General features: G+C 46.4%; 1 long non-coding RNA gene across 4 annotated transcripts in view; it reads right to left on the minus strand.

The window, feature by feature from the left end:
* Positions 1 to 15,065, minus strand: part of LOC122681726 — a 92,222-nt gene that overhangs the window by 64,657 nt on the left and 12,500 nt on the right. The window lies entirely within an intron of this gene.

Genomic DNA, 15,065 nt, shown 5'->3' on the forward strand with positions numbered 1-15,065 from the left:
TTGAGAGTATATAAATTTCTTTAAAGCTACTGTTATTTATAAATTATTGGCTATACACTTTAAAATTTTACAGTTTAAGCTCAGTGGGTTAAGCGACAAGACAGGAAACCTTGGGAAGAAAGTGGGTTACTTACTGTCAAGGTGTCAAAGGTCATGTTGGAAAATCTACTGGAATTTTACTTTAAATATAAGGCAACAAAGTCATGGAGTCGGCCCTTAACTGGGATGAAATCTTTTAAATTTACATGTCTATAAAGTGAACCACTGTCTCAGAATCAGAAATACAGGGGCTAATAGATGATATAGTTGATTTAATTTTCAAGTTTTTGATACATACTCCTTACTTTGAAAGGACTAATATGACTTAAGTCACTTTTATTTTAAAACAGTTAACAATTTCCTTCATCTTGAGCATGTCAGGTTCTCACACTTAGAAAATAAAACTTTTTAAAGTGTGTGCGTTTTCTAAAGTGACATTGGTTTTAAACAGAGCCCCCAGCCTCTAACTCTGCTTCCATCAAGACTTAGGGGGCTGTCCACTGCCCTTGAACGTGGGCTCTGCAACTGCCTGCTGGCATGTGGTAGAGGGGACACTGCAGGTTCTCTGTCCAGGCCCTGAGGAACTATCTTTTTCTCCAAGAAGCCCCTGAGGGCCCCCAGGAAGGTAAGCAAAGCCCTGAGTCCTCAGTCTAGCCAAGCTCCCAGCCAACATCGCGCTCCAGCCAGCCATGTTGGTGCACCGTCTTAACAGTGGGCTCTCCAGGGTCTCCTCCCCAAATAAGTTCCTGTTCCTCATTTGAGCCATTAAGTGTGGGGTGATTTGTTCTTCAGTCGTAGGTAACCAGGGCAGATCTACGGACCTGGCTGCAGGGTGCTGCCCTAACAAATGTCTAAAAATGGGCATTGACTTTGGGACAGCAGCAGGTAGATGCCACAAGGGCCTGGGGAAGAATTTTTGTAAAATCCTGAAACACTTCAACATGCCAGAAGTGAAGGCCCCCCCTTGTGTGCCCTTTGCTAGGTATCTTCTAGTAAACAACTTCGCTCCCTGCTGGGGTGGGGGTGGGACAGGTTATAGTCAGTCAGATGGTGAGGAGTTCATGGTAAAGCTGGGTTTCATGGTAAAGCAGCATTTTCATTCCTTCCATTTGTAAAAGTTTGTCCTCTCCCTTTTGTTTCCAAGTTCCCAAAATATAAGCGCAGAAAGTCACTTTCAAAGTCTGTAAAAGGAGAAGTGGGAGGCTTTGCCTTCCGCCATCTGACTCACTTGTCTCTCTTCCCCACCTGGATTTCTTGATCTTGCCAGATTCCATCCCTTGCCCTCCAGGATTTGTGAAAGGCTCACCTTTCGCTTCCTGTCAGAATTCAAAAGCTGGGGCAGGCAGGCTCGTGCGGGACCACATTCAGGGCAGTTCAGAGACGGCCTGCACAGCTAATGAGATGTCGCAGCCCCGCGGGGGCTGGGGGTTCTGGGCAGAGCCGGCTTCAGGGGGAGCTGCAGACATGACACCAAGCGCTCCCCACGGTGAGCGACTGTAGGGATGAAAGAAGCCCTTCCCGCCTGGCCTAGATTTCAGATGTCTCTGTTCAAACCAGAGCGCTAAGGCCTGGCAGGCAGCTAGCACTTTTTCTCTTTTAAGAAATAAAAATGGATCCAGCAAAAGGGGGAATCCAAAAATAGGAGTCGGTCATCTAATCAGAAAGATACCCCACCAGCTTGGTAGGGTTCATGTGTAGACGGTGCGCTTGCAATATATTTTTTTTAAGGGAAAAGAGAAAGAAAAGGTTCTTTTATTGTGTGTTTGGTTCATTTGTTCAGAAGCTCCCCCTCCTAAAGCTTTAAAAAGAGATAGCGCTTTGTGTGTCTGAGAACTTTTAAAATTCACCCTGTATTATTTGAGAGAAAAATCAGCAGGAAACTTTTTCTGCAAAAAAGATGTTTAATTTTATACTCCGAGCAGCAGCACCAGCAATAACTAAAGTAACCAGCACCAGATAAAGAAATGATAAACCAATTTGTTTTACAGGGAGTCCAAATGCAGGTTAAATGTGCAGAACCACTCCTTAACTGCCAAAGGGCCCTTCAGCATTTAAGATGTTTTTCTAATGGGTTTTTCTTACTCAGAGCACAATTTCATGCAATTTTTATGCAAAAGTCCCTGCATGTTTATTCCCTGAGTTGTCTTCCTCATTCAGGATACTGCGGAATGAAAGCCCTGCGTAGTCAACACTCAGTGTGGAAGATGTTACAGGCAGATAACAAGATGTTACAGTCAGACTTACAACAAGAACCCTTGCCAAGTGCCACGCACCGTGCAAGCACTTTATATCTGTTACCTGATTTATCCTTCACAGCCAACCAAAAGCAGGCACCTTAGGCAGCATCCTGACTTTACAGATGAGCAACCTGAGATGGAGAACATCTCTGTCCCTCCCCGAGGACCCAGAGTCAGAAGAGGCAGGGTGAGGGGCCCACTCAGGGGGTCTCTGCAGGGAGACCCCACCCCTGCCCACCCTGTCTCTCCTCCTTTATGATGGTCAGGGTCTTTCTTTCCCTTCATGGCCAAACACTCTGCCTCTCTCCACTCTGTATTCCATAAAGAAGCCAAAGAGTTCTTTCCAAAAAAATTCCTGAATTTCAGCTGCTGAATGTCTTCTCCATGGTAAGCTCCATATAGACAGGAATTTTGCCTCCTTTTATTCTAATTGATCTCTGCCGCCCTCCTGGTACACAGATGCTAAGATGTATTTGTTAATGATGGTTTGAGGAGGGGCTGTCTTAGCCTTTCAGATCTAGTCCTTAACCTAGTTCACCTTGTAGATCAGTACATTTGATTTAAACACTTATTCTTAGTGATGTGAAAAGGAAATCTTATTGATTTGGGGACTTTTTAAAAAGGCTTAGGTCTCTACAAAGGTGGTGGAAATCTGTGTAAACAAGAACTTTAAGGTTAGTAAATGTAGCCTTTTAAAATAAATGAAACAAGTTTTACTCAAAGCTATTCTTCCCTACTTTTAATAGATTACATGACTTCTTTAGATTTGGAGGATAAAATTCTAAATATGATCATTATTCTCCTGTCTGTATCTAACATTTGAAGTTTGGTCTATGTTGGAGCATTTTCATCATTTCTTGTTTGTTTGTTTGTTTTTGACTGGGATATACAATAAAAGTAGAAGAGAATGAAGGAAGAAAATCTCCAAGTTACCATATATAACAGGAATACAAAGATGACATATAGCTGCTCCCTCCAGCCCACATCCTGGTCCTCAGCCACTTAGAACATGGACTGCCCACATATTTTTCATATAAATTTTCTTACCCTTAGTGGAAGCCATGCAAGCATGCTAAGTTGCTTAAGTCATGCCCAATTCTTTGTGACCCCATGGGCTATTGCCCACTAGTTTCCTCTGTCCATGGGATTCTCCAGGCAAGAATACTGGAGTCAGTTGCCATTTCCTTCTCCAATTGGATGCCATGTTCTCTATATTTTCTATTTTATTCCATCCTATTCAGTTATATTATTCCATGATATTTTAATCTATTATATTCTATGCCATCCTACTTTAAGATAAGTAGCTTTGCTACTGCTGCTAAGTCGCTTCAGTCATGTCCGACCCTGTGTGACCCCATAGATGGCAGCCCACCAGGCTCCCCCGTCCCTGGGATTCTCCAGGCAAGAACACTGAAGTGGTTTGCCATTTCCTTCTCCAATGCATGAAAGTGAAAAGTGAAAGTGAAGTCGCTCAGTCATGTCCGACTCTTAGTAACTCCTTGGACTGCAGCTGACCAGGCTCCTCCGTCCATGGGATTTTCCAGGCAAGAGTACTGGAGTGGGGTGCCATTGCCTTCTCCAAAGATATTGTTTTACAACCCCATAAATTAAATTACCAACATGGCATGTCTTTTTCAAAATCTGCAAGATGCTAAAGTTGATGCTTTCAAAGTAGAACTAACTCAGACAAAACAAAACCAAAAAACATAGTGCCATTCTTTATCAACTTGTTTTGTTGCTATGTCTTTTCATCCCCAGAGATATAAGCTACAATGATTGTAAGGATTAGCATAAATCTGGTGAATAAATACAGAAGAATCTTTCCCAAAGTTTTGCCAAATTTCAATATTAATCAGAAGCACATGGCCACAAACACCTGTTCCATAAGGAGAGGCCCTTTTGCAGTCAAGAGCTGTTCAGAAATGTTGAGCTGAATTATGCACAGTTTATAAGTCTTGAAATGAATCAAACTCTGCACAGAAGAATTGCCAGTGAAAACCACACATCCATCTATTCAGCTCAATAACTCAGATATGGAAACCTCCAGTAAACTCTATACTATTAAGAGATGGGACATCCTGGTGACTCAACTGGTTAATAAAAGTGGTAGTCCACATGCGTTAAGTCTAGACACATTCATTTTCTCTTTACCTGGAGATACTTAGCAAAATCAACTAAATGGCTAACTTTGACTTCAGTTCTTATGGCAACAACTGTAAACAAAAGTTTAGCTACTGGCTAAAGAATAGGTCGAGTTCTTTTTAACTAGTGAGGTCTGTTAACAAGGTGAGGGGAAGACTCTCCCATGAGCTGGTATCCAGGAACTGTCAGAGTATTTATAGCTCAAATATCTGCCCAGGGAATGACTGAATGTGTGATTGGAGTGTTTTTAGAGTTTTTTGCTAGGTGTCAAAAGAGATGAGTCCAAAATTCTTACAATTCTAAGACCGAGTGGTAACTCTGAAAAGTTTCTGTTTGCATTCATATTTTTCTGGACCATTTATATCAGGACCCATTAGCCTCTTAACATCTAATAACTTGCCTCCTATGACTCAAAAAGCATCCTCCAACAGTCAGCTTCATAGGTCCTGGGTCTGCTCATGGCATTCTGTTCTTCCCAGAATCTTATACACAGTCACAAACAAATTCTCTTCCATTATTTTTTCCATTATATTTTTCATTATTTTTGTCCATCAGCCTAGCACCTTGTCCACATCAATTGTTCTCTTCTCTATAGACACTGATGGTTGTCCCTTAATTTCCTTTTTCCTTATGTTCCATAGAAACAGAACCCCTGGATTTTGTCTTTCACAAATGACTGCCCAGAATAGATCCTCTATTTTGAAACTAAATGAAAAGTGTCATGTGACAGGTTCCAGGAAATGTCTTTTCTGCTTTCTCTTTGAATCTCTCTTTATCCTGCTACTTGGACATGGATGTGAAGACAGGCACTCCAGCTGCTTTTTGGGGCCTTGAGGATGAGGGCTACACCTCAGGGATGGCTCTAGATGTCTCAGGACTTTGTGGAACTGAGATGCCCAGCTAGGTCTGGGTCACTATCTCCTGGTTTTTTGTGTCGGAATGCTCCATGCATGCCAGCTTCTGGGGCTACAAGAGATAGGCTTGATGTTGTGGTTCAAAATGCCATGCTATGGAGCAGCATCCACCCATGTGGCTGGTGTTCCCTGGACCTCAGGTGGCTCATGGAGAAGGGAGTGCCAAGGGCAGCTACAAGAACCAAAGACAGAGAGGCAGCTGTCGATTGCATTCAGTCCAGCCCAGGCTCAGGTCAATGCAGCAAGTTTAACACAAAGTTGAGATGAGGCCATGAATTTATTTTCTTCTCTTTAATACTCTTTTTTCCTTATGGTATTTAACATTCACTGGCACTCATTCGCTCTGTTTCTACAAACATGTTCATTATGCACTTCCTCCTTGTAAATGTATTATTACATCTATCTTTAGCATCTAAGCTTTCAAGTTAGCCCTCGGCCTTTTTATCTCTATGAACTCTTTCAAAGTCAATATTAACATAGAAAGCATCAGTTAATCAAATTGTCTTTTCTTTTTTCCTTTGACCCTGCATTTGATGTATAAAATCTTTCCAGATGAACTGTAACATTTTGTTTTATTAGAGATTAACGTCCACTACTGTTTTCAGAGAACGTTCCAACATCTTTCCACATCAACTTACTTTTAAATTAGCCCGGGAGACTTCAAACTCCAAGCCTCTCAGCAAAGGGCATGTGAAACAGCATCTGAGCAGCTGCCACCAAGTAAGGACTCCGTTTGATGTGGACTTGTTACTGGATGAGCACATCAAAGCTCTCCCAAACGCCTGCTGGCCTGGGATCCAGGAGCAGAACTATCCTAGGAGAAACCATAGGGAGATAGAAATCACTCCTGGTTGAAACCATGGGCAACACAAATCTCCTTCGTGGAGGAGCCAACATGTCTGTCATCTGTGCTTCTGGGGACTCATCCTGACTTGACACCCACCCTTCTCGAGCACACCTCCTAATTTCCACTCAGGTGGCAGAGAATCTGGTCTTTTAATAATAGGGAAGAACAGCACAAGAGTAGAAGTATGCTTCACTATTTTTAACTTTCATATTTTAAATATGTGGTTGTGTGTTTTTGTAGAGAGGACAGAGGATGGTGACGGAGACCCTAAATTTGATGAGGGGCAGAGGTTTGACAAAGCCCTTTCTTGACACAGTGACACCTGCTGTGTCCTGGACCATATCAGAGCTCCCACATTTAAGATGCTTTCCCAATTAACTCCACATACCCCAGAGGCAGAGAGGTGGTAAATTCGCCTTCCAGCTTCCCTCATTTTGCAGACAGGAAATCTGGGCCCCTGACCAGCAACGGTCTCGTCCAGAGTCGGCAGAGTCCCAGTGCCCTTGGGTCCCAGGCTGCATCTTCCAGAATCTGTCACTAGGATGTGTAAACCGCAAGCCTTTGATACACAGTAGGAATGCAAGTCTGGCCATGATAAAGGGGTCTGTTCCTTACAGACTCCCCAGAGAGTTAGCTCCCTCCGTCACTGGGACCCCAGGCTCAAGATCAGCCAGTATGATTTCACAGTAGTTTTGGTTAAGCCAGGGTTGGCCAGGCTCAATAGGTCAGTTCATTGCTACTTCATTATATTTTATTTTACTTGATTATACTATGTTTTACTTTATTTTATCTTGCTTATTTTATATTTTATTTTATTTTCCTTTGCATTTTTACTGTATTTTATTTTTTTACTTTATTTTACTTTACATTTTTACTGTATTGTGTTTTATTTTGCTTTGTCTTATTTACTTTATTTTATCTGACTTCTGTTTTCCTGAAAACAGTGATGGACCCCCTCCTTACATGGGCACACGGAGGGTCTTCCTGCAGGCCCTGGGCTGGGCTCTGACTCGCACCAGGAGGGTCGCTGCAGCTGGAGAGGCCTCAGGTTAAGTTTCACAGGAGAGAATGTCCTCCACTTAAGTGATAGCTGAGTGAATCAAGCCAAAGCCCAAAATAGCAAACCTGCCTTTTCAGGGAAAAGAAACAAGTTGTGAAGATAACTTTCCCCACAGATCTGCTGGGAGCTGCAGACCTGGCTTCCTGAGATGCAGTGATAGGTGACCCATGACAGTGTGTGCAGAGGGGAGGCTGGGGACACACGGCTCTCCAAGAGCAGATGGAGTGTGTGCAGCCTGGGAGGAAGCTGAGGCCCCAGAGTGGGCTCCAGCTGCTCTCTAGATGCTGGAGGGGGCGGCGGGACCAGGCAAGTAGGAGACTGAGGTGATGGGCAGAAGCAGCGGGACCCAGGACAAAGGCGGGGACCCAGACATGAGGCCAAGGGGGTCAGGGACACGGGACTCCATTCCTTTCAGGCCCCTTGGGATACCCCAGCCTAGAGAAGCCCAGGCACAGCCCGTGGAGGGCAGGAGACTGCAGACCTCAGGCTGAACTCCAAGGGGATGAGGGGTAACGGTAAACCGTAAACTGGCCTGTCATCCCCTGTGATCAGAATCATCTAGAGAAATGAAGAGACACCAGCATCCAGAGCACTGCAGCCTGGCTACCTGGGCATCACTCTCTGCAGCTCCGCTGTCATAGGGGAGGTGACTATAGAGCCCCTGGGGTGTCTGCTCCCTCACCTGGGAACCATGGTCCGTCACGTATGAACCCTGGTCCCTCATCTGTGAACCCTGGTCCCTCATCTGTGAACCTTGGTCCCTAATCTATGAACCCTGGTCCCTCACCTATCAACCCTGGTCCCTCATCTGTGAACCCTGGTCCCTCATCTGTGAACCTTGGTCCCTAATCTATGAACCCTGGTCCCTCACCTATCAACCCTGGTCCCTCATCTATGAACCCTTGTCCCTCACCTGTGAAACTTGGTCCCTAAACTATGAACCCTGATCCCTCAACTTGGGAACACTGGTCCTTCATCTGTGAGCTCTGGTCCTCATCTGTGAGCTCTGGTCCTCATCTGTGAGCCCTGGTCCCTCACCTGTAAACTCTGGTCCCTCATCTGTGAACCCTTGTCCCTCAATGGGAACCCTGGTCCCTCACCTGTGAGCCTTGGTCCCTCACCTGTGAACCTTGGTCCCTAACCTATGAACCCTGGTCCTTCATCTGTGAATGTTGGTCCCTTACCTATGAACTCAGATCCCTTACATCTGAACTCTGGTCCCTCACCTGTGAAGTTAGGTAACAGCAGCTCTACCTCACAGGATGGGTTCAGGATGCAATGGGTCAACACACAGAGAGCTGGGACACGGTGGGTGTTCCATAAATAAGAGATGACAGACAGGTGCGTGGGTCTGAGGATGACAAGAAGAAGGGAGTCCCAGGGAAGGCACGAACCAAGGAGGATATTTACTCACTGCCTGTCAGCAGTGACATGAAACCCTCAGCTTCCCAAATAAAATAAAGATGTTTGGGGATTTTTCCACTTCACCCCAAAACCAGAAAACAGGCTGGACACTTGCTAAGACATCATGGTCATTACCACTGCATGTGTAGCTTTGCTGGGCTGTGTCAGGGTGCAGATCTCAAAAAAAAACAGGACAGGACAGGACAGGCTCGTGGTGACAAGCCACGGTCCAGAAAAGGCACGTGCAGCATGGGCACATAGGAGGTGTGGCTATAGACGGCACATAGACAGCCGCTGAGTGGAGGGCAGGTGAGTGACGACTTCAAGGCAGGTTGAATTAGCCTGCAGCTGGGAAGATGGCTTGCTGGCCGTCAGGATGTGCATCTACAGGGACGACTTTAGTCTCTGAATGCTGATCCACATCTGTTTCATGGAAAGTATGACCTCATTCATACATCTGTGGGTTACAGCCTATGCCTCAACGCGGTGGCCCTGAGGTATGGTATGAGGCATTGGAACCCTGATCTAGGACAGCATAGTGCTGGCTGCCATGGCCACGACTCAAGTCACTCTCCTCCTCCCAGAGTCTGGAAGCCTCTGGTCCCTTCTGCCCTGATTAAGTCAGAACTGTCTGAAGGAAGCAACCGCACATGAAGCTGTGCAGGTCAGCCTGCTCTTGCGGAGCAAGTCCTGGGCCCTCGGTCCTTGTCCTGGGCCACAGGTTCCGGGGCCTGGGTCCTAAGTGTCCAGTCCCAGTCCTAGATCCCGGATCCTGCACCATGAATCCTGTGCCCCTAGGCCTGGGTTCTGGAACTTTCTCTTTCTGGCAATTAAGGGGCCTCAAAGCAAATGGCTTTCTCGAGTCCCCAGAAGCCTGGACTAATTCCCGCTTCACGAAAAGAAGACCACTCTCTCCCTTCTCAAAGGGAAGAGCCTCCTCAGGGCTTCAAGGCACTGCCCCAGGGGGCCTAAGTCTCTCTTTCTTCTCCCCCTGAGGGCCACCTGGGACCCCAGGGCCCCACGGGTGCAGTCTCATGACAGCACTCAATACCAGCGCCACAAGCAGGGACTCAGGTCCCCAGGATTGACCTGAACGAATATCGCTGAACTGATTGTAAAAGAAAATGCTTGATCTTTTTTCCCATAGATCGTGACTGATGCAATGTGCACACAGCCACCTGTACCTTGAAATTTTCAAGGTCCCCTTCCCCCGATCCTTCCCCCAGCATCAGATGTTAAATGGTGATGGGGGCTCTGAAAAAGCCCCTGGGTAGCAGTCACTTGGAGTGAGGAGCCGCTCGGCAGTGACGACAAAGGGATTTCATAAATGTCTAGACGAGCCTAACGGGATTTCAGTCATCAAATATCATGGTTTGTGTATTTTCTGCATTATGGTGGGAACACTCAAGAGCCAGCTTCTCTCCCGCTCTGTTCCTGTTAGAATTTTATTCTCAGAGTAAATTTACATCAGTTCCACTTGTGCCATGGCCCAGGTTGTGTCTGCACTTTCATTATAAACCGTGTTTACTGAAGGTTTACAACTTGGCTGCAAAAACCAATTGGCACCAGAACGGGACACTTGGCATGAACTGTTTGGCATCGACATTGCCCGGAAGCAGTTTTTCTATCTAAATCTGAGAAAAACAGGCTAGGTCATTTTCAAGTTATTTGTGTTATTCATGCATAAATAAAATGAAGGCTGACAGCTTCAAAATGTTGTTTGCTTTGCACTCCTCAAAAATAGACGCGATCCAAGAAAAGTAACATTTGGTAAACAAATTCTTCATGATGGACTATAAAAAAAATGAGGGGAAAAAAAGTGGGCTAGAGTACATTAAATAGAAAGGGAAAATGGAAGTGTTTCAAAAGTCACTCTGTGTCAGGGAGTAGGAACTAGGAGAGACATTATCAGATGATCTATGGGTTCTGGAGCCCATTTAGATATGCCCAGGGACTCCAAATTAAAAGTGTAAACAAACCAAAGACAGGCTCTCAAATGAAACAAAAATCTGTGAAAAACTGAGACACAGAGCAACTCAGCATTCAAGGTAACTAAACGTCTGATGGGCAAGCAAGCAACCAAGAAACAAACAGTTTTTAACTGTGTTTAACTGTGTTTTCTAAGAGCAATGGACTTTAAAAAAAAAAAAAAGAAAGAAAGAAATGGAAGAGATGATAGAAAGAAGATGTAGGGACTTCCCTGGAGTTCCAATGGTCAAGACTTCTCCTTTCAATGCAGGGGGTGCCAGTTCAATCCCAGGTTGGGGAGCTAGGGCTGCCTCAAGGCCATGCCTTGCTCCCATGCCTCAAGGCCAAAAAACCAAAACATAAACCAGAAGCAATATTGTAATAAATTCAGTAAAAACTTAAAAAAACAAAAAAAAGAAGATGTGAATGGCACCCGAAAATGTGTAGATTTTAAAAAACAAACATCTATTATTTGATATCAGGGTCTGAGGTCCCTTCGCCTATCTGTGTGTTGTCCGAAAAGTTTAAAATTCGGTTTGTGGGCTTTGAATTCCAGCACCGGCAACCAACTTTCTATAGGGGGGCCTACTGGCCTAGCCCTGTCTCCGAAGAAAGCCCTCTGGCAAATTTAAAAGTCAACCTTGACGTCAAGTGAGTGCTGACAACACTCGCTTTGAGCTCTGCGCATGTGGGCAGAGGGAACTTTCACTCTTTCTGCTCTATCGGGGGAGAAATACAATCAAGCTAAGTCAAACAGAAAGTGAAAAATAAGTCGAAGAGGAAAGAATGCAGATCAGGGAAAAGGACAGCAGAACTTGGGGCTCTGTCTGGAACCATGACTCTTTGTGGTGTCCCTGAGGGCAAAGATACTTTGCTTTGAGGGGCCATGCCTTTCACGTGGGTTTTCAGCTACTGTTACTCCTCAGATCAGATGCAGGAAGATTCAGGGGGTGTTCTTGGAAAGAAAATTGGCTTTAGGCAGACTGGGAGCAGAGAGAGAATTCTATCATTAGACAGGGGACATCTTTTGGCCACCTGAGCTATAGGATCAGTGAGCCCAATCCGACATGCTCACTCAGGCTACGGACACTCCTGGGACACATTCCAACACTACTGGTCCCCAGAACCATCAAATTAATCAGAGAATCTCCAGGCTGCACTCACTGTCTTCTGTAGCAGACATGCCTGACACTCTCCACTTCAGAGAAAGTGTGAAATCATTCGTTTGCCCTAAAATCTACTGTTCCCAAAGCAGTAATGGGGCATAGTGAAGTGAAAGTGAAAGTGAAGTCGCTCAGTCGTGTCTGACTCTTTGCGACCCCATGGACTGTAGCCTACCAGGCTTCTCCATCCATAGGATTTTCCAGGCAAGAATACTGGAGTGGGTTGCCATTTCCTTAAGGATTTCAACTCATTCTGGAGTTTGCAAACAAGTTTTTATTCCATGGACACCTCACCCTCCTCACTGAGGAAACAAATATGTATACGAATAAACACACAGAATCTCCCGATTTACTCTCCCCAGGAAGATGTGAAAGACCCAGGAAGTGTTATCTGGGCCCCAGAGGCCAGAAACAAATTTCTAGTGGGCAACAGTCCTCACAGAGACTAGAGGGTGAGACTCTAAGTGTTTTCTCAGAATTTGCAATTATTGGGACTTCTTCGTGGCCCAGTGGCTAAGACTTTGATCTCCCAATGCAGAGGGCCTAGGTTCGATTCCTGGTTAGGGAACTATATCCCATATGCTACAACTAAGAGTTTGCATGCCACAACTAAAGATCCTGAATGCTGCAACTAAGACATGGCACAGACAAATTAATTTAGGGGAAAAAAAGGAATTTGCCATTATTTCTCCCTATGTTCCTTAAAGGGGCATCATTGGCCTCACCTGACTGGTTCTACCAGCTAATTCCTTGAGACCTGGGATGTATTTTATTTCTGTATTCTCTGACTTCCAAGGTGGCTCAGTGGTAAAGAATCTGCCTGTAATGCAGGAGACAGAGTTTCATCCCTGGGTCAGAAAGATACCCCCTGGAGGAGGAAATGGCAACCACTCCAATATTCTTGCCTGGAAAATCCCATGGAAAGAGGAGGCTGGTGGGTTACAGTCCTCAGGGTTACAAAGAGTCAGACAGGACTGAGTGCCTTAGCACACGCAGGACAGCTGTATCCCCAGCACAGCTCCCAAGCACTTCAGTGATCATAATTACAGGGATGGAGCAGTTGGCCTGGAACTGATGCTGTGACCTTATGAGTGTTTATACTTATGCACAGGTAGAGAGGTCTCCTGGTTTTAAGACTGAAGGAAAGTCTGGAGTTTGCAGCCAGGATGGTTTTAAAGTGTACGTGTCCTGTATCTACAGAGCAGGGGCCAAGTGAAGAAGGTTTGTTGGCAGGGCACGATCAGAAAGCAGGGACCGTCTCTAAAACAGTACCCTCTTTAGTTGAGTCTTCTAAACCTCTGGGAGCTGACAGCTGGAGAAGTAGCTCCCTTTCAACCTTGGATTTGGGCGGTTAAATGGTGAGTGATGGAAACTCCAGCAGAAATAAGTGTAGGCACGGACATATAGTCTGCACAAAGATTCCATAATTCAGTATAAAAGTTGTAACTGGGGGAAGACGCTGTATTTTTCATTCAGCCTAGGTGGATTCAAGAGCAAAGCTCAGCGCGATCTCCGAGCAGGATGGGCCCCCACCCCTCGTCATCCCCGCGGCAGACAGTGGGGTTTCAGGGCCCCCAAGAGGACAGTGTGTGTGCCCTCAGCTCCTCACACTCCACCCCTGGCCCTTGGCTGTTGCCCAAATGTGTGCTCCTCGTCCAGACTGGAAATCAGAGTGTGGGAAACACACTGTGACAGATGAAGCCAGCCCAGCATCCACGCTCCAAAGGGACCCACGTGGTCCTTTTGTCCACACTTCCTCAGCACCTTCTGGGGCATCCTGGGAAGTGAAAGGGAAAGCTAAGGGCCAGCATGAATTCTTGGAACTGAGCTGACAACAGAGAAGAGAAGAAACACAAAGTGGGAAGGGCTGGAGTTTCACTTTCAGAAAGAACTGGGTTATTCCTACCTCTGCACTTGCCAGATTGTGAATTTGGGCTTGTCAACTTAACCTACCAGAGCCTTGGCCATCTTAGCCACAAGATGAGGGGACTCGTCCTGACGTGGAGGGGACTCCACAGAGAGGAAGGGTCGGAAGCAGTGCCCGCATGCCTGGCACCTGGAACAACTAGGCAAGACCCCCTTCTCCCCACACCCAGCGACTCCATCAGCGAGTTCATCCTGATGGACCCTCACTGCCCCCACATCCCAGGCCTCATGAGCTCCCGCTTGGACCAGCCCCAGGTGCTCACACTGCCTCCCTGCTTCCCCTCCGGCTCCCAGAGCCCGTTCCCACAGCATCCCTGTGGTCCCACAACATCAGCCTCTTCACCCTCCCCTGCCCTTAGCCCAGGTGGCTTTCTGACCCTCTGAAGATAAAGGGGCAGGACTCCCCCACCCACTGCCGTCTGCACCCTCCTCAGCCCATCCTGGCTTTCTTCCCCGTTTCTTCCACACCAGGCACCCACCCTCTGCCCCCGGCTCTGGGACTGTTGCCCCCACAGTCCACATGCAGTGCTGCCCTCCAGACCTTCCTTGCCTGGATCCTCCTGATTGTTCTCATGTATGATATCGCCTCTTTGGAGAAATCTTAACTTTTCAAGCTATTGGAACCTGGTCACCCTCCAAAACCCTCTGTTCGCTTTCTCAGAAACTCTCACCTGAATTCTGTGGCTGCCTCACCCATTTGTTTCTGTCCCAGTCCACTCTAGCTGCTGTGACAAATAGAACAGAGTGAGCCTCACAAACAACAGACACAGATTTCACATGACTCTGGAAGGCAAAAGTCTAAGGTCAAGGTGACATCTGCCTCTGTGTCCGATGAGGGCTCTTCCTGGTTCACAGACGGTGTCGTCTCACTGTGTCCTCACCTGGAGGAAGGGCTGAGGAAGGGGGGTGCTCTCCTTTATAAGGTCACTGATCCATCCTGGGGTCTCCACCCTCATAGCCTCATCACCTCCCAAAGGCCCCACCTCCTGACACCATCACTTTTGGGGTTAAGAGTCAGCATATGAATATTGGGGGACACAGACCGTCTATAGCACTGTCTATATCAGTCCCCCAAGAATGTAAGCTCTTAGAAGTGCAGGACCACTGAACACCTCCAGAGGGTACTATTCCCTGGAATCCTGGGAGAGCAGTGCCCACGGAGATGTGACAGCCTGCTGGGCCCCATTCTTAGTCCCTGGTGCAGTCTGGGTCCATCAAAGCCACTGGACATGTTGGAGGGTTGAATTGATTATAAGACAATTGCATTCTTATGTTGTAAAATCAAAATGCCAGCTGGCTTAGTGAGAACAGGGAGGTTTAGGAGAAGTTGCAGCCAAACTGTCGAGTCTGCCGGTGGCTGCAAGA

The sequence above is a fragment of the Cervus elaphus genome, chromosome 23 (genome assembly GCF_910594005.1).
Source record: "Cervus elaphus chromosome 23, mCerEla1.1, whole genome shotgun sequence".
NCBI lineage: Eukaryota > Metazoa > Chordata > Mammalia > Artiodactyla > Cervidae > Cervus > Cervus elaphus.